At 51.8% G+C, this 24,354-nt stretch overlaps 6 non-coding genes across 6 annotated transcripts; all 6 read right to left on the bottom strand.

Moving 5' to 3' along the window:
* Positions 1-1,328: 1,328 nt before the first annotated feature.
* TRNAK-UUU (transfer RNA lysine (anticodon UUU)) lies at positions 1,329-1,408 on the bottom strand. Its single transcript has one exon. It is a non-coding gene; the product is annotated as a tRNA-Lys (tRNA).
* Positions 1,409-11,103: 9,695 nt separating this feature from the next.
* TRNAE-CUC (transfer RNA glutamic acid (anticodon CUC)) lies at positions 11,104-11,176 on the bottom strand. Its single transcript has one exon. It is a non-coding gene; the product is annotated as a tRNA-Glu (tRNA).
* A 4,005-nt stretch (positions 11,177-15,181) lies between these two features.
* TRNAK-CUU (transfer RNA lysine (anticodon CUU)) lies at positions 15,182-15,254 on the bottom strand. The gene has a single exon. It is a non-coding gene; the product is annotated as a tRNA-Lys (tRNA).
* A 1,560-nt stretch (positions 15,255-16,814) lies between these two features.
* TRNAK-CUU (transfer RNA lysine (anticodon CUU)) lies at positions 16,815-16,887 on the bottom strand. Its single transcript has one exon. It is a non-coding gene; the product is annotated as a tRNA-Lys (tRNA).
* A 3,187-nt stretch (positions 16,888-20,074) lies between these two features.
* Positions 20,075-20,147, bottom strand: TRNAK-CUU (transfer RNA lysine (anticodon CUU)). The gene has a single exon. It is a non-coding gene; the product is annotated as a tRNA-Lys (tRNA).
* Positions 20,148-23,009: 2,862 nt separating this feature from the next.
* TRNAK-UUU (transfer RNA lysine (anticodon UUU)) lies at positions 23,010-23,082 on the bottom strand. Its single transcript has one exon. It is a non-coding gene; the product is annotated as a tRNA-Lys (tRNA).
* Positions 23,083-24,354: the final 1,272 nt, after the last annotated feature.

Below are 24,354 nucleotides of genomic sequence, written 5' to 3'. Positions count from 1 at the left end.
GGCACATACTTAAATGTCCAGTAGAGAACAGTGTGAACACTCCCTGTTTCGCGAAGTGGCAGTCAGCCTCCAGAGCCGTGTTCAGGAGGCTTCCCGAATGGCCGAGCGGTGTAAGGTGCCACATTTTAGAGCAGTATCGTCCCCAGTCCTGTGATCAAATCCCACTGTCGACATAAGGTAGTTTTCATACCTACTTTAATCATAACACCAGCGGGGATGAGACCTTAAACTCCTCTTTTTGAAAGGATGGGGGGGACAGGACGGACCGGAGCGGACTCCGAGCTCGCTGTAAGCATGGGCGGCTCAGGCTAGGAAAGGGCGCAGGAAAGGCTCGGCCTAGGACCGGTCCCAGCGGCGCCTCCCAGGGCGGGAAGTGTTGCGTTGTGTGGAGTCCTGTGGGAATCGTGAGGCAAACTGCAGGATGTGTGTGTGTGTGTGTAGTTTTAAGCCTCAGCAAAATATCTGAAAAAGGTGAGAGTTAATGTTAAACCCGAAAATGGAGAAGCCTTTAAAAAGCATCACGCCCAATGTGGGGCTCGAACCCACGACCCTGAGATTAAGAGTCTCATGCTCTACCGACTGAGCTAGTCAGGCTGCTGTGCTCATGTCATTTCACACAGCCTCTGTGTGTTCTTTGTGAGGAAGTAGTGTGTGGTTTTCCCAGGAGGCTCCTTTGTTTCATTTTCTCTGCTGCTGACTCGACACAGGCACCTTTCTCTTTCTCCATCTCTCGCTCTACCCCAGTCTTATGTACCCATCAGTCTCTCTGAAGCTCACTCTGGTACATACATGTATCTGTCCTCTCAACCTGTCTCTGGGCACATACTTAAATGTCCAGTAGAGAAGATTGTGAACTCTCCCTGTTTCGAGAGGTGGCAGTCAGCCTCCAGAGCCGTGTTCAGGAGGCTGCCGGAATGGCCGAGCGGTGTAAGGTGCCACATTCAAGAGCAGTATCTTCCCCAGTCCTGTGATCAAATACTGCTGCTGACATAAAGTAGTTTTCATACCTACTTTAATCATAACACCAGCGGGGATGAGACCTTAAACTCCTCTGTTTGATAGGATGGGGGGGAACAGGACGGACCGGAGCGGACTCCGAGCTCACTGTAAGCACGGGCGGCTCAGGCTAGGAATGGGCGCAGGAAAGGCTCGGCCTAGGACCGCTCCCAGCGGCGTCTCCCAGGGCGGGAAGTGCTGCGTTGTGTGGAGTCCTGTGGGAATCGTGAGGCAAACTGCAGGATGTGTGTGTGTGTAGTTTTAAGCCTCAGCGAAATATCTGAAAAAGCTTAGAGTTAATGTTGAACCCGAAAATGGAGAAGCCTTTAAAAAGCATCACAACCAACATGGGGCTCAAATCCACGACCCTGAGATTAAAAGTCTCATGCTCTACCGACTGAGCTAGCCGGGCTGCAGTGCCGATGTTGTTTCATACACCCTCTGTGTGTTCTTTGTGAGGAAGTAGTGAGTGGTTATCCCAGGAGGCCCCTTTGTTTCATTTTCTGTGCTGCTGACTCGACACAGGCACCTTTTTCTTTCTCCATCTCTCGCTCTACCCCAGTCTTATGTCCCCATCAGTCTCTATGGAGCTCACTCTAGTACATACATGCATCTGTCCTCTCAACCTGTCTCTGGGCACATACTTAAATGTCCAGTAGAGAACAGTGTGAACTCTCCCTGTGTCACGAGGTGGCAGTCAGCCTCCAGAGCTGTGCTCCACAGGCTGCCGGAATGGCCGAGCGGTGTAAGGTGCCACATTCAAGAGCAATATCTTCCCCAGTCCTGTGATCAAATCCCGCTGCTGACATAAAGTAGTTTTCATACCTACTTTAATCATAACACCAGCAGGGTTGAGACTTTAAAGTCCTCTTTTTGAAAGGACGGGGGGGACAGGACGGACCAGAGAGGACTCCGAGCTTGCTGTAAGCACGGGCGGCTCAGGCTAGGAAAGGGCGCAGGAAAGGCTCGGCCTAGGACCGCTCCCAGCGGCGCCTCCCAGGGCGGGAAGTGCTGCGTTGTGTGGAGTCCTGTGGGACTCGTGAGGCAAACTGCAGGATGTGTGTGTGTGTGTAGTTTTAAGCCTCAGCAAAATATCTGAAAAAGGTGAGAGTTCATTTTAAACCCGAAAATGGAGAAGCCTTTAAAAAGCATCACACCGAACATGGGGCTCAAACCCACAACCCTGAGATTAAGAGTCTCACTCGCTACCGACTGAGCTAGCCGGGATGCAGTGCCTATGTAATTTCACACACCCTCTGTGTGTTCTTTGTGAGGAAGTAGTGTGTGGTTATCCCAGGAGGCCCCTTTGTTTCATTTTCTCTGCTGCTGACTCGACACAGGCACCTTTCTCTTTCTCCATCTCTCGCTCTACCCCAGTCTTATGTCCCCATCAGTCTCTCTGGAGCTCACTGTGGTACATACATGCATCTGTCCTCTCAACCTGTCTCTGGGCACATACTTAAATGTCCAGTAGAGAACAGTGTGAACTCCCCCTGTTTCGCGAGGTGGCAGTCAGCCTCCAGAGCCATATCTGGAGTCTGCCGGAATGGCTGAGCGGTGTAAGGCGCCACATTCAAGAGAAGTATCTTCCCCAGTCCCGTGATCAAATCCCGCTGCTGACATAAAGTAGTTTTCATACCTACTTTAATCATAACACCAAAGGGGATGAGACCTTAAACTCCACTTTTTGAAAGGATGGGGGGGGACAGGACGGACCGGAGCGGACTCCCATCTCGCTGTAAGCACGGGCGGCTCAGGCTATGAAAGGGCGCAGGAAAGGCTTGGCCTAGGACCGCTCTCAGCGGCGCCTCCCAGGGCTGGAAGTGCTGCGTTGTGTGGAGTCCTGTGGGAATCGTGAGGCAAACGGCAGGATGTGTGTGTGTGTCTCGTTTTAAGCCTCAGCAAAATATCTGAAAAAGGTGAGAGTTAATGTTAAACCCGAAAATGGAAAAGCCTTTAAAAATCATCACACCCAACATGGGGCTCGAACCCACAACCCTGAGATTAAGAGTCTCATGCTCTACCGACTGAGCCAGCCGGGCTGCTGTACCTGTGGTATTTCACACAACCTCTGTGTGTTCTTTGTGAGGAAGTAGTGTGAGGTTATCCCAAGAGGCCCCTTTGTTTCATTTTCTCTGCTGCTGACTCGACACAGGCACCTTTCTCCATCTCTCGCTCTACCCCAGTCTTATGTCCCCATCAGTCTCTCTGGAGCTCACTCTGGTACATACATGCATCTGTCCTCTCAACCTGTCTCTGGGCACATACTTGAATGTCCAGTAGAGAACAGTGTGAACTCTCCCTGTTTCGCGAGGTGGCAGTCAGCCTCCAGAGCCATGTTCGGGAGGCTGCCGGAATTTCCGAGCGGTGTAAGGTGCCACATTCAAGAGCAGAATCTTCCCCAGTCCCGTAACCAATTCCCGCTGCCGACATAAATTAGTTTTCATACCTACTTTAATCATAACACCAGCGGGGTTGAGACCTTAAACTCCTCTTTTTGAAAGGATGGGGGGGAGATAGGACGGACCGGAGCGGACTCCCAGCTCGCTGTAAGCACGGGCGGCTCAGGCTAGGAAAGGGCGTAGGAGAGGCTCGGCCTAGGACAGCTCACAGCGGCGCCTCCCAGGGTGGGAACTGCTGCGTTGTGTGGAGTCCTGTGGGAATCGTGAGGCAAACTGCAGGATGTGTGTGTGTGTGTGTAGTTTTAAGCCTCAGCGAAATATCTGAAAAAGGTGAGAGTTAATGTTAAACCCGAAAATGGATAAGCCTTTAAAAAGCATCACGCCCAACGTGGGGCTCAAACCCACGACCCTGAGATTAAGAGTCTCATGCTCTACCGACTAAGCTAGCCGGGCTGCTGTGCCTATGTAATTTCACACATCCTCTGTGTGTTCTTTGTGAGGAAGTAGTGTGTGGTTATCCCAGGAGGCCCCTTTGTTTCATTTTCTCTGCTGCTGACTCGACACAGGCACCTTTCTCTTTCTCCATCTCTCGCTCTACCCCAGTCTTATGTCCCCATCAGTCTCTCTGGAGCTCACTCTGGTACATACATGCATCTGTCCTCTCAACCTGTCTCTGGGCACATACTTAAATGTCCAGTAGAGAACAGTGTGAACTCTCCCTGTTTTGCGAGGTGGCAGTCAGCCTCCAGAGCAGTGTTCCACAGGCTACCGGAATGGCCGAGCGGTGTAAGGTGCCACATTCTAGAGCCGTATCGTCCCCAGTCCCGTGATCAAATCCCACTGCTGACATAAAGTAGTTTTCATACCTACTTTAATCATAACACCAACGGGGATGAGACCTTAAACTCCACTTTTTGAAAGGATGGGGGGGGACAGGACGGACCGGAGCGGACTCCGAGCTCGCTGTAAGCATGGGCGGCTCAGGCTAGGAAAGGGCGCAGGAAAGGATTGGCCTAGGACCGCTCTCAGCGGCGCCTCCCAGGGCTGGAAGTGCTGCGTTGTGTGGAGTCCTGTGGGAATCGTGAGGCAAACGGCAGGATGTGTGTGTGTGTCTCGTTTTAAGCCTCAGCGAAATATCTGAAAAAGGTGAGAGTTAATGTTAAACCCGAAAATGGAAAAGCCTTTAAAAATCATCACGCCCAACGTGGGGCTCGAACCCACGACCCTGAGATTAAGAGTCTCATGCTCTACCGACTGAGCTAACCAGGCTGCTGTGTCTGTGGTATTTCACACAACCTCTGTGTGTTCTTTGTGAGGAAGTAGTGTGTGGTTATCCCAAGAGGCCCCTTTGTTTCATTTTCTCTGCTGCTGACTCGACACAGGCACCTTTCTCCATCTCTCGCTCTACCCCAGTCTTATGTCCCCATCAGTCTCTCTGGAGCTCACTCTGGTACATACATGCATCTGTCCTCTCAACCTGTCTCTGGGCACATACTTGAATGTCCAGTAGAGAACAGTGTGAACTCTCCCTGTTTCGCGAGGTGGCAGTCAGCCTCCAGAGCCGTGTTTTGGAGGCTGCCGGAATGGCTGAGCGGTGTAAGACGCCACATTCAAGAGCAGCATCTTCCCCAATCCTGTGATCAAATCCCGCTGCCGACATAAAGTAGTTTTCATACCTACTTTAATCATAACACCAGCAGGGATGAGACCTTAAACTCCTCTTTTTGAAAGGATGGGGGGGGGACAGGACGGACCGGAGCGGACTCCGACCTCGCTGTAAGCACGGGCGGCTCAGGCTAGGAAATGGCGCAGGAAATGGTCAGCCTAGGACCGCTCCCAGCGGCGCCTCCCAGGGCTGGAAGTGCTGCGTTGTGTGGAGTCCTGTGGGAATCGTGAGGCAAACTGCAGGATGTGTGTTTGTGTAGTTTTATGCCTCAGCGAAATATCTGAAAAAGGTGAGAGTTAATGTTAAACCCGAAAATGGAGAAGCCTTTAAAAAGCATCACGCCCAATGTGGGGCTCGAACCCACGACCCTGAGATTAAGAGTCTCATGCTCTACTGACTGAGCTAGCCGGGCTGCTGTGCCTGTGGTATTTCACACAACCTATGTGTGTTCTTTGTGAGGAAGTAGTGTGTGGTTATCCCAAGAGGCCCCTTTGTTTCATTTTCTCTGCTGCTGACTCGACACAGGCACCTTTCTCCATCCCTCGCTCTACCCCAGTCTTATGTCCCCATCAGTCTCTCTGGAGCTCACTCTGGTACATACATGCATCTGTCCTCTCAACCTGTCTCTGGGCACATACTTGAATGTCCAGTAGAGAACAGTGTGAACTCTCCCTGTTTCGCGAGGTGGCAGTCAGCCTCCAGAGCCATGTTCGGGAGGCTGCCGGAATTTCCGAGCGGTGTAAGGTGCCACATTCAAGAGCAGAATCTTCCCCAGTCCCGTAATCAATTCCCGCTGCCGACATAAATTAGTTTTCATACCTACTTTAATCATAACACCAGCGGGGTTGAGACCTTAAACTCCTCTTTTTGAAAGGATGGGGGGGAGATAGGACGGACCGGAGCGGACTCCCAGCTCGCTGTAAGCACAGGCGGCTCAGGCTAGGAAAGGGCGTAGGAGAGGCTCGGCCTAGGACAGCTCCCAGCGGCGCCTCCCAGGGTGGGAACTGCTGCGTTGTGTGGAGTCCTGTGGGAATCGTGAGGCAAACTGCTGGATGTCTGTGTGTGTGTGTAGTTTTAAGCCTCAGCGAAATATCTGAAAAAGGTGAGAGTTAATGTTAAACCCGAAAATGGATAAGCCTTTAAAAAGCATCACGCCCAACATGCGGCTCAAACCCACGACCCTGAGATTAAGAGTCTCATGCTTTACCGACTAAGCTAGCCGGGCTGCTGTGCCTATGTAATTTCACACATCCTCTGTGTGTTCTGTGTGAGGAAGTAGTGTGTGGTTATCCCAGGAGGCCCCTTTGTTTCATTTTCTCTGCTGCTGACTCGACACAGGCACCTTTCTCTTTCTCCATCTCTTGCTCTACCCCAGTCTTATGTCCCCATCAGTCTCTCTGGAGCTCACTCTGGTACATACATGCATCTGTCCTCTCAACCTGTCTCTGGGCACATACTTAAATGTCCAGTAGAGAACAGTGTGAACTCTCCCTGTTTTGCGAGGTGGCAGTCAGCCTCCAGAGCAGTGATCCGCAGGCTGCCGGAATGGCTGAGCGGTGTAAGGTGCCACATTCTAGAGCCGTATTGTCGCCAGTCCCGTGATCAAATCCCACTGCTGACATAAAGTAGTTTTCATACCTACTTTAATCATAACACCAGCGGGGATGAGACCTTAAACTCCACTTTTTGAAAGGATGGGGGGGGACAGGACGGACCGGAGCGGACTCCGAGCTCGCTGTAAGCATGGGCGGCTCAGGCTAGGAAAGGGCGCAGGAAAGGCTTGGCCTAGGACCGCTCTCAGCGGCGCCTCCCAGGGCTGGAAGTGCTGCGTTGTGTGGAGTCCTGTGGGAATCGTGAGGCAAACGGCAGGATGTGTGTGTGTGTCTCGTTTTAAGCCTCAGCGAAATATCTGAAAAAGGAGAGAGTTAATGTTAAACCCGAAAATGGAAAAGCCTTTAAAAATCATCACGCCCAACGTGGGGCTCGAACCCACGACCCTGAGATTAAGAGTCCCATGCTCTACCAACTGAGCTAACCGGGCTGCTGTGTCTGTGGTATTTCACACAACCTCTGTGTGTTCTTTGTGAGGAAGTAGTGTGTGGTTATCCCAAGAGGCCCCTTTGTTTCATTTTCTCTGCTGCTGACTCGACACAGGCACCTTTCTCCATCTCTCGCTCTACCCCAGTCTTATGTCCCCATCAGTCTCTCTGGAGCTCACTCTGGTACATACATGCATCTGTCCTCTCAACCTGTCTCTGGGCACATACTTGAATGTCCAGTAGAGAACAGTGTGAACTCTCCCTGTTTCGCGAGGTGGCAGTCAGCCTCCAGAGCCGTGTTTTGGAGGCTGCCGGAATGGCTGAGCGGTGTAAGACGCCACATTCAAGAGCAGCATCTTCCCCAATCCTGTGATCAAATCCCGCTGCTGACATAAAGTAGTTTTCATACCTACTTTAATCATAACACCAGCAGGGTTGAGACCTTAAACTCCTCTTTTTGAAAGGATGGGGGGGGGACAGGACGGACCGGAGCGGACTCCGACCTCGCTGTAAGCACGGGCGGCTCAGGCTAGGAAAGGGCGCAGGAAATGGTCAGCCTAGGACCGCTCCCAGCGGCGCCTCCCAGGGCTGGAAGTGCTGCGTTGTGTGGAGTCCTGTGGGAATCGTGAGGCAAACTGCAGGATGTGTGTTTGTGTAGTTTTATGCCTCAGCGAAATATCTGAAAAAGGTGAGAGTTAATGTTAAACCCGAAAATGGAGAAGCCTTTAAAAAGCATCACGCCCAATGTGGGGCTCGAACCCACGACCCTGAGATTAAGAGTCTCATGCTCTACTGACTGAGATAGCCGGGCTCCTGTGCCTATATCATTTCACACACCCTCTGTGTGTTCTTTGTGAGGAAGTAGTGTGTGGTTATCCCAGGAGGCCCCTTTGTTTCATTTTCTCTGCTGCTGACTCAACACAGGCACCTTTCTCTTTCTCCATCTCTCGCTCTACCCCAGTCTTATGTCCCCATCAGTCTCTCTGGAGCTCACTCTGGTACATATATGCATCTGTCCTCTCAACCTGTCTCTGGGCACATACTTAAATGTCCAGTAGAGAACAGTGTGAACTCTCCCTGTTTCGCGAGGAGGCAGTCAGCCTCCAGAGCCGTGTTCGGGAGGCTGCCGGAATTTCCGAGCGGTGTAAGGCGCCACATTCAAGAGCAGTATCTTCCCCAGTCCCGTAATCAATTCCCGCTGCCGACATAAATTAGTTTTCATACCTACTTTAATCATAACACCAGCGGGGTTGAGACCTTAAACTCCTCTTTTTGAAAGGATGGGGGGGAGATAGGATGGACCGGAGCGGACTCCCAGCTCGCTGTAAGCACAGGCGGCTCAGGCTAGGAAAGGGCGTAGGAAAGGCTCGGCCTAGGACCGCTCCCAGCGGCGCCTCCCAGGGTGGGAACTGCTGCGTTGTTTGGAGTCCTGTGGGAATCGTGAGGCAAACTGCAGGATGTGTGTGTGTGTGTGTAGTTTTAAGCCTCAGCGAAATATCTGAAAAAGGTGAGAGTTAATGTTAAACCCGAAAATGGATAAGCCTTTAAAAAGCATCACGCCCAACGTGGGGTTCAAACCCACGACCCTGAGATTAAGAGTCTCATGCTCTACCGACTGAGCTAACCGGGCTGCTGTGCCTATGTAATTTCACACATCCTCTGTGTGTTCTTTCTGAGGAAGTAGTGTGTGGTTATCCCAGGAGGCCCCTTTGTTTCATTTTCTCTGCTGCTGACTCGACACAGGCACCTTTCTCTTTCTCCATCTCTCGCTCTACCCCAGTCTTATGTCCCCATCAGTCTCTCTGGAGCTCACTCTGGTACATACATGCATCTGTCCTCTCAACCTGTCTCTGGGCACATACTTAAATGTCCAGTAGAGAACAGTGTGAACTCTCCCTGTTTTGCGAGGTGGCAGTCAGCCTCCAGAGCAGTGCTCCGCAGGCTGCCGGAATGGCCGAGCGGTGTAAGGTGCCACATTCTAGAGCCGTATCGTCCCCAGTCCCGTGATCAAATCCCGCTGCTGACATAAAGTAGTTTTCATACCTACTTTAATCATAACAACAGCGGGGATGAGACCTTAAACTCCACTTTTTGAAAGGATGGGGGGGGACAGGACGGACCGGATCGGACTCCGAGCTCGCTGTAAGCACGGGCGGCTCAGGCTAGGAAAGGGCGCAGGAAAGGCTTGGCCTAGGACCGCTCTCAGCGGCGCCTCCCAGGGCTGGAAGTGCTACGTTGTGTGGAGTCCTGTGGGAATCGTGAGGCAAACGGCAGGATGTGTGTGTGTGTCTCGTTTTAAGCCTCAGAAAAATATCTGAAAAAGGTGAGAGTTAATGTTAAACCTGAAAATGGAAAAGCCTTTAAAAATCATCACACCCAACTTGGGGCTCGAACCCACGACCCTGAGATTAAGAGTCTCATGCTCTACCGACTGAGCTAACCGGGCTGCTGTGTCTGTCATATTTCACACAACCTATGTGTGTTCTTTGTGAGGAAGTAGTGTGTGGTTATCCCAAGAGGCCCCTTTGTTTCATTTTCTCTGCTGCTGACTCGACACAGGCACCTTTCTCCATCTCTCGCTCTACCCCAGTCTTATGTCCCCATCAGTCTCTCTGGAGCTCACTCTGGTACATACATGCATCTGTCCTCTCAACCTGTCTCTGGGCACATACTTGAATGTCCAGTAGAGAACAGTGTGAACTCTCCCTGTTTCGCGAGGTGGCAGTCAGCCTCCAGAGCCGCATTTTGGAGGCTGCCGGAATGGCTGAGCGGTGTAAGCTGCCACATTCAAGAGCAGTATCTTCCCCAGTCCTGTGATCAAATCCTGCTGCCGACTTAAAGTAGTTTTCATACCTACTTTAATCATAACACCAGCGGGGATGAGACCTTAAACTCCACTTTTTGAAAGGATGGGGGGGGGGACAGGACTGACCGGAGCGGACTCCGACCTAGCTGTAAGCACGGGCGGCTCAGGCTAGGAAAGGGCGCAGGAAAGGCTCGGCCTAGGACCGCTACCAGCGGCGCCTCCCAGGGTGGGAAGTGCTGCGTTTGTGGAGTCCTGTGGGAATCGTGAGGCAAACTGCAGAATGTTTGTGTGTATAGTTTTAAGCCTCAGCGAAATATCTGAAAAAGGTGAGAGTTAATGTTAAACCCGAAAATGGATAAGCCTTTAAAAAGCATCACGCCCAACATGGGGCTCGAACACATGACCCTGAGATTAAGAGTCTCATGCTCTACCGACTGAGCTAGCCGGGCTACTGTGCCTCTGTCATTTCACACATCCTCTGTGTGTTCTTTGTGAGGAAGTAGTGTGTGGTTATCCAAGGAGGCCCCTTTGTTTCATTTTCTCTGCTGCTGACTCGACACAGGCACCTTTCTCTTTCTCCATCTCTCGCTCTACCCCAGTCTTATGTCCCCATCAGTCTCTCTGGAGCTCACTCTGGTACATACATGCATCTGTCCTCTCAACCTGTCTCTGGGCACATACTTAAATGTCCAGTAGAGAACAGTGTGAACTCTCCCTGTTTCGCGAGGTGGCAGTCAGCTTCCAGCGTCGTGTTCTGGAGGCTGCCGGAATGGCCGAGCGGTGTAAGGTGCCACTTTCAAGAGCAGTATCTTCCCCAGTCCCGTGATCAAATCCTGCTGCCGACATAAAGTAGTTTTCATACCTACTTTAATCATAACAGCAGCGGGGATGAGACCTTAAACTCCTCTTTTTGAAAGGATGGGGGGGGGAACAGGACGGACCGGAGTGGACTCCGAGCTCGCTGTAAGCACGGGCTGCTCAGGCTAGGAAAGGGCGCAGGAAAAGCTCAGCCTAGGACCGCTCCCAGCGGCGCCTCCCAGGGCGGGAAGTGCTGCGTTGTGTGGAGTCCTGTGGGAATCGTGAGGCAAACTGCAGGATATGTGTGTGTGTGTAGTTTTAAGCCTCAGCGAAATATCTGAAAAAGGTGAGAGTTAATGTTAAACCCGAAAATGGATAAGCCTTTAAAAAGAATCACGCCCAACATGGGGCTCAAACCCACAACCCTGAGATTGAGAGTCTTATGCTCTACCGACTGAGCTAGCCAGGCTGCTGTGCCTGGGTTGTTTCACACACCCTCTGTGTGTTCTCTGTGAGGAAGTAGTGTGTGGTTATCCCAGGAGGCCCCTTTGTTTCATTTTCTCTGCTGCTGACTCGACACAGGCACCTTTCTCTTTCTCCATCTCTCGCTCTACCCCAGTCTTATGTCCCCATCAGTCTCTCTGGAGCTCACTCTGGTACATACATGCATCTGTCCTCTCAACCTGTCTCTGGGCACATACTTAAATGTCCAGTAGAGAACAGTGTGAACTCTCCCTGTTTAGCGAGGTGGCAGTCAGCCTCCAGAGCCGTGTTCCGGAGGCTGCCGGAATGGCTGTGCGGTGTAAGGTGCCATATTCAAGAGCACTATCTTCCCCAGTCCCGTGATCAAATCCTGCTGCCGACATAAAGTAGTTTTCATACCTACTTTAATCATAACACCAGCGGGGATGAGACCTTAAACTCCTCTTTTTGAAAGGATGAGGGGGGGAAAGGACGGACCGGAGCGGACTCCGAGCTCGCTGTAAGCACGGGCGGCTCAGGCTAGGAAAGGGCGCAGGAAAGGCTCAGCCTAGGACCGCTCCCAGCGGCGCCTCCCAGGGCGGGAAGTGCTGCGTTGTGTGGAGTCCTGTGGGAATCGTGAGGCAAACTGCAGGATGTGTGTGTGTGTAGTTTTAAGCCTCAGCGAAATATCTGAAAAAGGTGAGAGTTAATGTTAATCCTGAAAATGGAGAAGCCTTTAAAAAGCATCACGCCTAACGTGGGGCTCGAACCCACAACCCTGAGATTAAGAGTCTCATGCTCTTCCGACTGAGCTAGCCGGGTTGCTTTGCCTATGTCATTTCACACACACTCTGTGTGTTCTTTGTGAGGAAGTAGTGTGTGGTTATCCCAGGAGGCCCCTTTGTTTCATTTTCTCTGCTGCGGACTCGACACAGGCACCTTTCTCTTTCTCCATCTCTCGCTCTACTCCAGTCTTATGTCCCCATCAGTCTCTCTGGAGCTCACTCTGGTACATACATGCATCTGTCGTCTCAACCTGTCTCTGGGCACATACTTAAATGTCCAGTAGAGAACAGTGTGAACTCACCCTGTTTCGCGAGGTGGCAGTCAGCCTCCAGAGCCGTGTTCCGTAGGCTGCCGGAATGGCCGAGCGGTGTTATGCGCCACATTCAAGAGCAGTATTTTCCCCAGTACCATGATCAAATCCCGCTGCTGACATAAAGTAGTTTTCATACCTACTTTAATCATAACACCAGCGGGGATGAGACCTTAAACTACTCTTTTTTAAAGGATGGGGGGGGACAGGACGGACCGGAGCGGACTCCGAGCTTGCTGTAAGTACGGGCAGCTCAGGCTAGGAAAGGGCGCAGGAAAGGCTGGGCCTAGGACCGCTCCCAGCGGCGCCTCCCAGGGCGGGAAGTGCTGCGTTGTGTGGAGTCCTGTGGGAATTGTGAGGCAAACTGCAGGATGTGTGTGTGTGTGTAGTTTGAAGCCTCAGCGAAATATCTGAAAAAGGTGAGAGTTAATGTTAAACCCGAAAATGGAGAAGCCTTTAAAAAGCATTACGCCCAACATGGGGCCCGAACCCACAATCCTGAGAATACGATTCTCATGCTCTACCGACTGAGCTAGCCAGGTTACTGTGCTTATGTTATTTCACACACCCTCTGTGTGTTCTTTGTGAGGAATTAGTGTGTGGTTATCCCAGGAGGCCCCTTTGTTTCATTTTCTCTGCTGCTGACTTGACACAGGCACCTTTCTATTTCTCCATCTCTCGCTCTACCCCAGTCTTATGTCCCCGTCACTCTCTCTACAGCTCACTCTGGTACATACATGCATCTGTCCTCTCAACCTGTCTCTGGGCACATACTTAAATGTCCAGTAGAGAACAGTGTGAACTCTCCCTGTTTCGCGAGGTGACAGTCAGCCTCCAGAACTGTGTTCCGTAGGCTGCCGGAATGGCCGAGCGGTGTAAGGTGCCACATTCAAGAGCAGTATCTTCCCCAGTACCATGATCAAATCCCGCTGCTGACATAAAGTAGTTTTCATACCTACTTTAATCATAACACCAGCGGGGATTAGACCTTAAACTCCTCTTTTTGAAAGGATGGGGGGGACAGGACGGACCGGAGCGGACTCCGAGCTCGCTGTAAGCACGGGCGGCTCAGGCTAGGAAAGGGCGCAGGAAAGGCTCGGCCTAGGACCGCTCCCAGCGGCGCCTCACAGGGTGGGAAGTGCTGCGTTGTGTGGAGTCCTGTGGGAATCGTGAGGCAAACTGCAGGATGTGTGTGTGTGTGTGTAGTTTTAAGCCTCAGCGAAATATCTGAAAAAGGTGAGAGTTAATGTTAAACCCCAAAATGGATAAGCCTTTAAAAAGCATCACGCCCAACGTGGGGCTCAAACCCACGACCCTGAGATTAAGAGTCTCATGCTCAACCGACAAAGCTAGCCGGGCAGGTGTGGCTATGTCATTTCACACATCCTCTGTGTGTTCTTTGTGAGGTAGTAGTGTGTGGTTATCCCAGGAGGCCCCTTTGTTTCATTTTCTCTGCTGCTGACTCGACACAGGCACCTTTCTCTTTCTCCATCTCTCGCTCTACCCCAGTCTTATGTCCCCATCAGTCTCTCTGGAGCTCACTCTGGTACATACATGCATCTGTCCTCTCAACCTGTCTCTGGGCACATACTTAAATGTCCAGTAGAGAACAGTGTGAACTCTCCCTGTTTCGCGAGGTGGTAGTCAGCCTCCAGAGCCGTGTTCCGCTGGCTGCCGGAATGGCCGAGCGGTGTAAGGTGCCACATTCTAGAGCATTATCGTCCCCAGTCCCGTGATCAAATCCTACTGCTGACATAAAGTAGTTTTCATACCTACTTTAGTCATAACACCAGCGGGGATGAGACCTTAAACTCCTCTTTTTGAAAGGATGTGGGGAGACAGGACGGACCGGAGCGGACTCCGAGCTCGCTGTAAGCACGGGCAGCTCAAGCTAGGAAAGGGCGCAGGAAAGGCTCAGCCTAGGACCGCAACCAGCGGCACCTCCCAGGGTGGGAAGTGCTGCGTTGTGTGGAGTCCTGTGGGAATCGTGAGGCAAACTGCAGGGTGTGTGTGTGTGTAGTTTTAAGCCTCAGCGAAATATCTGAAAAAGGTGAGAGTTAATGTTAAACCCGAAAATGGAGAAGCCTTTAAAAAGCATCACCCCCAACGTGGGGCTCGAACCCAGGACCCTGAGATTAAGACTCTCAAGCTCTACCGACTGAGCTAGCCGGGCTGCTGTGCCTATGTCATTTCACGCATCCTCTGTGTGTTCTTTGTGAGGAAGTAGTGTGTGGTTATCCCAGGAGGCCCCTTTGTTTCATTTTCTCTACTGCTGACTCGACACAGGCACCTTTCTCTTTCTCCATCTCTCGCTCTACCCCAGTCTTATGTCCCCATCAGTCTCTCTGGAGCTCACTCTGGTACATACATGCATCTGTCCTCTCAAACTGTCTCTGGGCACATACTTAAATGTCCAGTAGAGAACAGTGTGAACTCTCCCTGTTTCGCGAGGTGGCAGTCAGCCTCCAGAGCCATGTTCCGCTGGCTGCCGGAATTGGCGAGCGGTGCAAGGTGCCACATTCTAGAGCAGTATCGTCCCCAGTCCCGTGATCAAATCCCACTGCTGACATAAAGTAGTTTTCATACCTACTTTAATCATAACACCAGCGGGGATGAGACCTTAAACTCCTCTTTTTGAAAGGATGGGGGGGGACAGGACGGACCGGAGCAGACTCCGAGCTCGCTGTAAGCACGGGCGGCTCAGGCTAGGAGAGGGCGCAGGAAAGGCTGGGCCTAGGACCGCTCCCAGCGGCGCCTCCCAGGGATGGAAGTGCTGCGTTGTGTGGAGTCCTGTGGGAATCGTGAGGCAAACGGCAGGATGTGTGTGTGTGTGTCGTTTTAAGCCTCAGCGAAATATCTGAAAAAGGTAGGAGTTAATGTTAAACCCGAAAATGGAGAAGCCTTTAAAAAGCATCACGCCCAACGTGGGGCTCGAACCCACGACCCTGAGATTAAGAGTCTCATGCTCTACCGACTGAGCTAGCCGGGCTGCTGTGCCTATGGTGTTTCGCACAACCTCTGTGTGTTCTTTGTGAGGAAGTAGTGTGTGGTTATCCCAGGAGGCCCCTTTGTTTCATTTTCTCTGCTGCTGACTCGACACAGGCACCTTTCTCTTTCTCCATCTCTCGCTCTACCCCAGTCTTATGTCCCCATCAGTCTCTCTGGAGCTCACTCTGGTACATACATGCATCTGTCCTCTCAACCTGTCTCTGGGCACATACTTGAATATCTAGTAGAGAACAGTGTGAACTCTCCCTGTTTCGCGAGGTGGCAGTCAGCCTCCAGAGCTGTGTTCGGGAGGCTGCCGGAATTTCCGAGCGGTGTAATGCTCCACATTCTAGAGCAGTATCTTCCCCAGTCCCGTGATCAATTCCCGCTGCCGACATAAAGTAGTTTTCATACCTACTTTAATCATAACACCAGCGGGGATGAGACCTTAAACTCCTCTTTTTGAAAGGATGTGGGGAGACAGGACGGACCGGAGCGGACTCCGAGCTCGCTGTAAGCACGGGCAGCTCAAGCTAGGAAAGGGCGCAGGAAAGGATCGGCCTAGGACCGCTACCAGCGGCACCTCCCAGGGTGGGAAGTGCTGCGTTGTGTGGAGTCCTGTGGGAATCGTGAGGCAAACTGCAGGGTGTGTGTTTGTGTAGTTTTAAGCCTCAGCGAAATATCTGAAAAATGTGAGAGTTAATGTTAAACCCGAAAATGGAGAAGCCTTTAAAAAGCATCACCCCCAACGTGGGGCTCGAACCCAGGACCCTGAGATTAAGAGTCTCAAGCTCTACCGACTGAGCTAGCCGGGCTGCTGTGCCTATGTCATTTCACGCATCCTCTGTGTGTTCTTTGTGAGGAAGTAGTGTGTGGTTATCCCAGGAGGCCCCTTTGTTTCATTTTCTCTACTGCTGACTCGACACAGGCACCTTTCTCTTTCTCCATCTCTCGCTCTACCCCAGTCTTATCTCCCCATCAGTCTCTCTGGAGCTCACTCTGGTACATACATGCATCTGTCCTCTCAACCTGTCTCTGGGCACATACTTAAATGTCCAGTAGAGAACAGTGTGAACTCTCCCTGTTTCGCGAGGTGGCAGTCAGCCTCCAGAGCTGTGTTAAGAAGGCTGCCGGAATGGCCGAGCGGTGTAAGGTGCCACGTTCAAGAGCAGTATGTTCCCCAGTACCATTATCAAATCCTGCTGCCGACATAAATTAGTTTTCATACCTACTTTAACTATAACACCAGTGGGGATTAGACCTTAAACTCCTCTTTTTGAAAGGATGGGGGGGACAGGACGGACCGGAGCGGACACCGAGCTCGCTGTAAGCAAGGGCGGCTCAGGCTAGGAAAGGGCGCAGGAAAGGCTCGGCCTAGGACCGCTCCCAGCGGCGTCTCCCAGGGCGGGAAGTGCTGCGTTGTGTGGAGTCCTGTGGGAATCGTGAGGCAAACTGCAGGATGTGTGTGTGTGTGTGTAGTTTTAAGCCTCAGCGAAATATATCTGAAAAAGGTGAGAGTTAATGTTAAACCCGAAAATGGAGAAGCCTTTAAAAAGTATCACGCCCAACGTGGGGCTCGAACCCACGACCCTGAGATTAAGAGTCTCATGCTCTACCGACTGAGCTAGCCAGGCTGCTGTGCCTATGTAATTTCACACACCCTCTGTGTGTTCTTTGTGAGGAAGTAGTGTGTGGTTATCCCAGGAGGCCCCTTTGTTTCATTTTCTCTGCTGCTGACTCGACACAGGCACCTTTCTCTTTCTCCATCTCTCGCTCTACTCCAGTCTTATGTCCCCATCAGTCTCTCTGGAGCTCACTCTGGTACATACATGCATCTGTCGTCTCAACCTGTCTCTGGGCACATACTTAAATGTCCAGTAGAGAACAGTGTGAACTCACCCTGTTTCGCGAGGTGGCAGTCAGCCTCCAGAGCCATGTTCTGTAGGCTGCCGGAATGGCCGAGCGGTGTAATGCGCCACATTCAAGAGCAGTATTTTCCCCAGTACCATGATCAAATCCCGCTGCTGACATAAAGTAGTTTTCATACCTACTTTAATCATAACACCAGCGGGGATGAGACCTTAAACTACTCTTTTTTAAAGGATGGGGGGGGACAGGACGGACCGGAGCGGACTCCGAGCTTGCTGTAAGTACGGGCAGCTCAGGCTAGGAAAGGGCGCAGGAAAGGCTGGGCCTAGGACCGCTCCCAGCGGCGCCTCCCAGGGCGGGAAGTGCTGCGTTGAGTGGAGTCCTGTGGGAATTGTGAGGCAAACTGCAGGATGTGTGTGTGTGTAGTTTGAAGCCTCAGCGAAATATCTGAAAAAGGTGAGAGTTAATGTTAAACCCGAAAATGGAGAAGCCTTTAAAAAGCATTACGCCCAACATGGGGCCCGAACCCACAATCCTGAGAATAAGATTCTCATGCTCTACCGACTGAGCTAGCCAGGTTACTGTGCTTATGTTATTTCACACACCCTCTGTGTGTTCTTTGTGAGGAATTAGTGTGTGGTTATCCCAGGAGGCCCCTTTGTTTCATTTTCTCTGCTGCTGACTTGACACAGGCACCTTTCTATTTCTCCATCTCTCGCTCTACCCCAGTCTTATGTCCCCGTCACTCTCTCTGCAGCTCACTCTGGTACATACATGCATCTGTCCTCTCAACCTGTCTCTGGGCACATACTTAAATGTCCAGTAGAGAACAGTGTGAACTCTCCCTGTTTCGCGAGGTGACAGTCAGCCTCCAGAACTGTGTTCCGTAGGCTGCCGGAATGGCCGAGCGGTGTAAGGTGCCACATTCAAGAGCAGTATCTTCCCCAGTACCATGATCAAATCCCGCTGCTGACATAAAGTAGTTTTCATACCTACTTTAATCATAACACCAGCGGGGATTAGACCTTAAACTCCTCTTTTTGAAAGGATGGGGGGGACAGGACGGACCGGAGCGGACTCCGAGCTCGCTGTAAGCACGGGCGGCTCAGGCTAGGAAAGGGCGCAGGAAAGGCTCGGCCTAGGACCGCTCCCAGCGGCGCCTCCCAGGGTGGGAAGTGCTGCGTTGTGTGGAGTCCTGTGGGAATCGTGAGGCAAACTGCAGGATGTGTGTGTGTGTGTGTAGTTTTAAGCCTCAGCGAAATATCTGAAAAAGGTGAGAGTTAATGTTAAACCCCAAAATGGATAAGCCTTTAAAAAGCATCACGCCCAACGTGGGGCTCGAACCCACGACCCTGAGATTAAGAGTCTCATGCTCTACCGACTGAGCTAGCCGGCTGGTGTGCCTATGTCATTTCACACATCCTCTGTGTGTTCTTTGTGAGGTAGTAGTGTGTGGTTATCCCAGGAGGCCCCTTTGTTTCATTTTCTCTGCTGCTGACTCGACACAGGCACCTTTCTCTTTCTCCATCTCTCGCTCTACCCCAGTCTTATGTCCCCATCAGTCTCTCTGGAGCTCACTCTGGTACATACATGCATCTGTCCTCTCAACCTGTCTCTGGGCACATACTTAAATGTCCAGTAGAGAACAGTGTGAACTCTCCCTGTTTCGCGAGGTGGCAGTCAGCCTCCAGAGCCGTGTTCCGCTGGCTGCCGGAATGGCCGAGCGGTGTAAGGTGCCACATTCTAGAGCATTATCGTCCCCAGTCCCGTGATCAAATCCTACTGCTGACATAAAGTAGTTTTCATACCTACTTTAGTCATAACACCAGCGGGGATGAGACCTTAAACTCCTCTTTTTGAAAGGATGTGGGGAGACAGGACGGACCGGAGCGGACTCCGAGCTCGCTGTAAGCACGGGCAGCTCAAGCTAGGAAAGGGCGCAGGAAAGGCTCAGCCTAGGACCGCAACCAGCGGCACCTCCCAGGGTGGGAAGTGCTGCGTTGTGTGGAGTCCTGTGGGAATCGTGAGGCAAACTGCAGGGTGTGTGTGTGTGTAGTTTTAAGCCTCAGCGAAATATCTGAAAAAGGTGAGAGTTAATGTTAAACCCGAAAATGGAGAAGCCTTTAAAAAGCATCACCCCCAACGTGGGGCTCGAACCCAGGACCCTGAGATTAAGACTCTCAAGCTCAACCGACTGAGCTAGCCGGGCTGCTGTGCCTATGTCATTTCACGCATCCTCTGTGTGTTCTTTGTGAGGAAGTAGTGTGTGGTTATCCCAGGAGGCCCCTTTGTTTCATTTTCTCTACTGCTGACTCGACACAGGCACCTTTCTCTTTCTCCATCTCTCGCTCTACCCCAGTCTTATGTCCCCATCAGTCTCTCTGGAGCTCACTCTGGTACATACATGCATCTGTCCTCTCAAACTGTCTCTGGGCACATACTTAAATGTCCAGTAGAGAACAGTGTGAACTCTCCCTGTTTCGCGAGGTGGCAGTCAGCCTCCAGAGCCATGTTCCGCTGGCTGCCGGAATTGGCGAGCGGTGCAAGGTGCCACATTCTAGAGCAGTATCGTCCCCAGTCCCGTGATCAAATCCCACTGCTGACATAAAGTAGTTTTCATACCTACTTTAATCATAACACCAGCGGGGATGAGACCTTAAACTCCTCTTTTTGAAAGGATGGGGGGGGACAGGACGGACCGGAGCAGACTCCGAGCTCGCTGTAAGCACTGGCGGCTCAGGCTAGGAGAGGGCGCAGGAAAGGCTGGGCCTAGGACCGCTCCCAGCGGCGCCTCCCAGGGATGGAAGTGCTGCGTTGTGTGGAGTCCTGTGGGAATCGTGAGGCAAACGGCAGGATGTGTGTGTGTGTGTCGTTTTAAGCCTCAGCGAAATATCTGAAAAAGGTAGGAGTTAATGTTAAACCCGAAAATGGAGAAGCCTTTAAAAAGCATCACGCCCAACGTGGGGCTCGAACCCACGACCCTGAGATTAAGAGTCTCATGCTCTACCGACTGAGCTAGCCGGGCTGCTGTGCCTATGGTGTTTCGCACAACCTCTGTGTGTTCTTTGTGAGGAAGTAGTGTGTGGTTATCCCAGGAGGCCCCTTTGTTTCATTTTCTCTGCTGCTGACTCGACACAGGCACCTTTCTCTTTCTCCATCTCTCGCTCTACCCCAGTCTTATGTCCCCATCAGTCTCTCTGGAGCTCACTCTGGTACATACATGCATCTGTCCTCTCAACCTGTCTCTGGGCACATACTTGAATGTCTAGTAGAGAACAGTGTGAACTCTCCCTGTTTCGCGAGGTGGCAGTCAGCCTCCAGAGCTGTGTTCGGGAGGCTGCCGGAATTTCTGAGCGGTGTAATGCTCCACATTCTAGAGCAGTATCTTCCCCAGTCCCGTGATCAATTCCCGCTGCCGACATAAAGTAGTTTTCATACCTACTTTAATCATAACACCAGCGGGGATGAGACCTTAAACTCCTCTTTTTGAAAGGATGTGGGGAGACAGGACGGACCGGAGCGGACTCCGAGCTCGCTGTAAGCACGGGCAGCTCAAGCTAGGAAAGGGCGCAGGAAAGGATCGGCCTAGGACCGCTACCAGCGGCACCTCCCAGGGTGGGAAGTGCTGCGTTGTGTGGAGTCCTGTGGGAATCGTGAGGCAAACTGCAGGGTGTGTGTTTGTGTAGTTTTAAGCCTCAGCGAAATATCTGAAAAATGTGAGAGTTAATGTTAAACCCGAAAATGGAGAAGCCTTTAAAAAGCATCACCCCCAACGTGGGGCTCGAACCCAGGACCCTGAGATTAAGAGTCTCAAGCTCTACCGACTGAGCTAGCCGGGCTGCTGTGCCTATGTCATTTCACGCATCCTCTGTGTGTTCTTTGTGAGGAAGTAGTGTGAGGCAGTCAGCCTCCAGAGCCGTGTTCGGGAGGCTGCCGGAATTTCCGAGCGGTGTAAGGCGCCACATTCAAGAGCAGTATCTTCCCCACTCCCGTGATCAATTCCCGCTGCCGACATAAAGTAGTTTTCATACCTACTTTAATCATAACACCAGTGGGGATGAGACCTTAACCTCCTCTTTTTGAAAGGATGGGGGGGGCAGGACGGACCGGAGCGGACTCCGAGCTCGCTGTAAGCACGAGCGGCTCAGGCTAGGAAAGAGCGCAGGAAAGGCTGGGCCTAGGACCGCTCCCAGCGGCGCCTCCCAGGGCGGGAAGTGCTGCGTTGTGTGGAGTCCTGTGGGAATCGTGAGGCAAACGGCAGGATGTGTGTGTGTGTGTCGTTTTAAGCCTCAGCGAAATATCTGAAAAAGGTGAGAGTTAATGTTAAACCCGAAAATGGAGAAGCCTTTAAAAAGCATCACGCCCAACATTGGGCTCGAACCCACGACCCTGAGATTAAAAGTCTCATTGTTTCATTTTCTCTGCTGCTGACTCGACACAGGCACCTTTCTCTTTCTCCATCTCTCGCTCTACCCCAGTCTTATGTCCCCATCAGTCTCTCTGGAGCTCACTCTGGTACATACATGCATCTGTCCTCTCAACCTGTCTCTGGGCACATACTTGAATGTCCAGTAGAGAACAGTGTGAACTCTCACTGTTTTGTGAGGTGGCAGTCAGCTTCCAGAGCCATGTTCCAGAGGCTGCCGGAATGGCCGAGCGGTGTAAGGCTCCACATTCAAGAGCAGTATCTTCCCCAGTTCTGTGAGCAAATCCCGCTGCTGACACAAAGTAGTTTTCATACCTACTTTTATCATAACACCAGCAGGGATGAGACTTTAAACTCCTCTTTTTGAAAGGATGGGGGGGGACAGGACGGACCGGAGCGGACTCCGAGCTCGCTGTAAGCACGGGCGGCTCAGGCTAGGAAAGGGCGCAGGAAAGGCTCGGCATAGGACCGCTCCCAGCGGCGCCTCCCAGGGCGGGAAGTGCTCCGTTGTGTGGAGTCCTGTGGGAATCGTGAGGCAAACTGCAGGATGTGTGTGTGTGTGTAGTTTTAAGCATCAGGAAAATATCTGAAAAAGGTGAGAGTTAATGTTAAACCCGAAAATGGAGAAGCCTTTAAAAGGCATCACGCCCATCATGGGGCTCGAACCCACGACCCTGAGATTAAGAGTCTCATGCTCAACCGACTGAGCTAGTCAGGCTGCTGTGCCTATGTCATTTCACACACTCTCTGTGTGTTCTTTGTGAGGAAGTAGTGTGTGGTTATCCCAGGAGGCCCCTTTGTTTCATTTTCTCTGCTGCTGTCTCGACACAGGCACCTTTCTCTTTCTCCATCTCTCGCTCTACCCCAGTCTTATGTCCCCTTCAGTCTCTCTGGAGCTCACTCTGGTACATACATGCATCTGTCCTCTCAACCTGTCTCTGGGCACATACTTAAGTGTCCAGTAGAGAACAGTGTGAACTCTCCCTGTTTCGCGAGGTGGCAGTCAGCCTCCAGAGATGTGTCCGGAGGCTGCCGGAATGGCCGAGCGGTGTAAGGCGCCACATTCTAGAGCAGTATCTTCCCCAGTCCCGTGGTCAAATCCCGCTGCTGACATAAAGTAGTTTTCATACCTACTTTAATCATAACACCAGCGGGGATGAGACCTTAAACTCCTCTTTTTGAAAGGATGGGGGGGGGGACAGGACGGACCGGAGCGGACTCCGAGCTCGCTGTAAGCACGGGCGGCTCAGGCAAGGAAAGGGCGCAGGAAGGCTTGGCCTAGGACCGCTCCCAGCGGCGCCTCCCAGGGCGGGAAGTGCTGCGTTGTGTGGAGTCCTGTGGGAATCGTGAGGCAAACGGCAAGATGTGTGTGTGTGTGTCGTTTTAAGCCTCAGCGATATATCTGAAAAAGGTGAGAGTTAATGTTAAACCCGAAAATGGAGAAGCCTTTAAAAAGCATCACGCCCAACATTGGGCTCGAACCCACGACCCTGAGATTAAAAGTCTCATGCTCTACCGACTGAGCTAGCCGGGCTGCTGTGCCTATGTCATTTCACACACCCTCTGTGTGTTCTTTGTGAGGATTAGTGTGTGGTTATCCCAGGAGGCCCCTTTGTTTCATTTTCTCTGCTGCTGACTCGACACAGGCACCTTTCTCTTTCTCCATCTCTCGCTCTACCCCAGTCTTATGTCCCCATCAGTCTCTCTGGAGCTCACTCTGGTACATACATGCATCTGTCCTCTCAACCTGTCTCTGGGCACATACTTGAATGTCCAGTAGAGAACAGTGTGAACTCTCACTGTTTTGTGAGGTGGCAGTCAGCTTCCAGAGCCATGTTCCAGAGGCTGCCGGAATGGCCGAGCGGTGTAAGGTGCCACATTCAAGAGCAGTATCTTCCCCTGTCCCGTGATCAATTCCCGCTGCCGACATAAAGTAGTTTTCATACTTACTTTAATCATAACACCAGCGGGGTTGAGACCTTAAACTCCTCTTTTTGAAAGGATGGGGGGGAGACAGGACGGACCGGAGCAGACTCCGAGCTCGCTGTATGCACGGGCGGCTCAGGCCTGAAAAGGGCGCAGGAAAGGCTCGGCCTAGGACCGCTCCCAGCGGCGCCTCCCAGGGTGTGAAGTGCTGCGTTGTGTGGAGTCCTGTGGGAATTGTGAGGCAAACTGCAGGATGTGTGTGTGTGTAGTTTTAAGCCTCAACGAAATATCTGAAAAAGGTGAGAGTTGATGTTAAACCCAAAAATGGAGAAGCCTTTAAAAAGCATCACGCCCAACATGGGGCTCAAAACCACAACCCTGAGATTAAGAGTCTAATGCTCTACCAACTGAGCTAGCCAGGCTACTGTGCCTATGTCTTTTCACACACCCTCTGTGTGTTCTTTGTGAGGAAGTAGTGTGTGGTTATCCAAGGAGGCCCCTTTGTTTCATTTTCTCTGCTGCTGACTCAACACAGGCATCTTTCTCTTTCTCCATCTCTCGCTCTACCCCAGTTTTATGTCTCCATCAGTCTCTCTGGAGCTCACTCTGGTACATCCATGCATCTGTCCTCTAAACCTGTCTCTGGGCACATACTTAAATGTCCAGTAGAGAACAGTGTGACCTCTCCCTGTTTCTTGAGGTGGCAGTCAGCCTCCAGAGGCGTGTTTCGGAGGCTGCCGGAATGGCTGAGCGGTGTAAGGCGCCACATTCAAGAGCAGTATCTTCCCCAGTCCCGTGATCAAATCCCGCTACAGAAATAAAGTAGTTTTCATACCTACTTTAATCATAACACCAGTGGGGATGAGACCTTAAACTCCTC

Source organism: Pleurodeles waltl, chromosome 6 (genome assembly GCF_031143425.1).
Source record: "Pleurodeles waltl isolate 20211129_DDA chromosome 6, aPleWal1.hap1.20221129, whole genome shotgun sequence".
NCBI classification, from domain to species: Eukaryota; Metazoa; Chordata; class Amphibia; order Caudata; family Salamandridae; genus Pleurodeles; species Pleurodeles waltl.
Note: the sequence above shows the minus strand (reverse complement) of the source record. Positions and strands in the feature narration are given on the sequence as shown.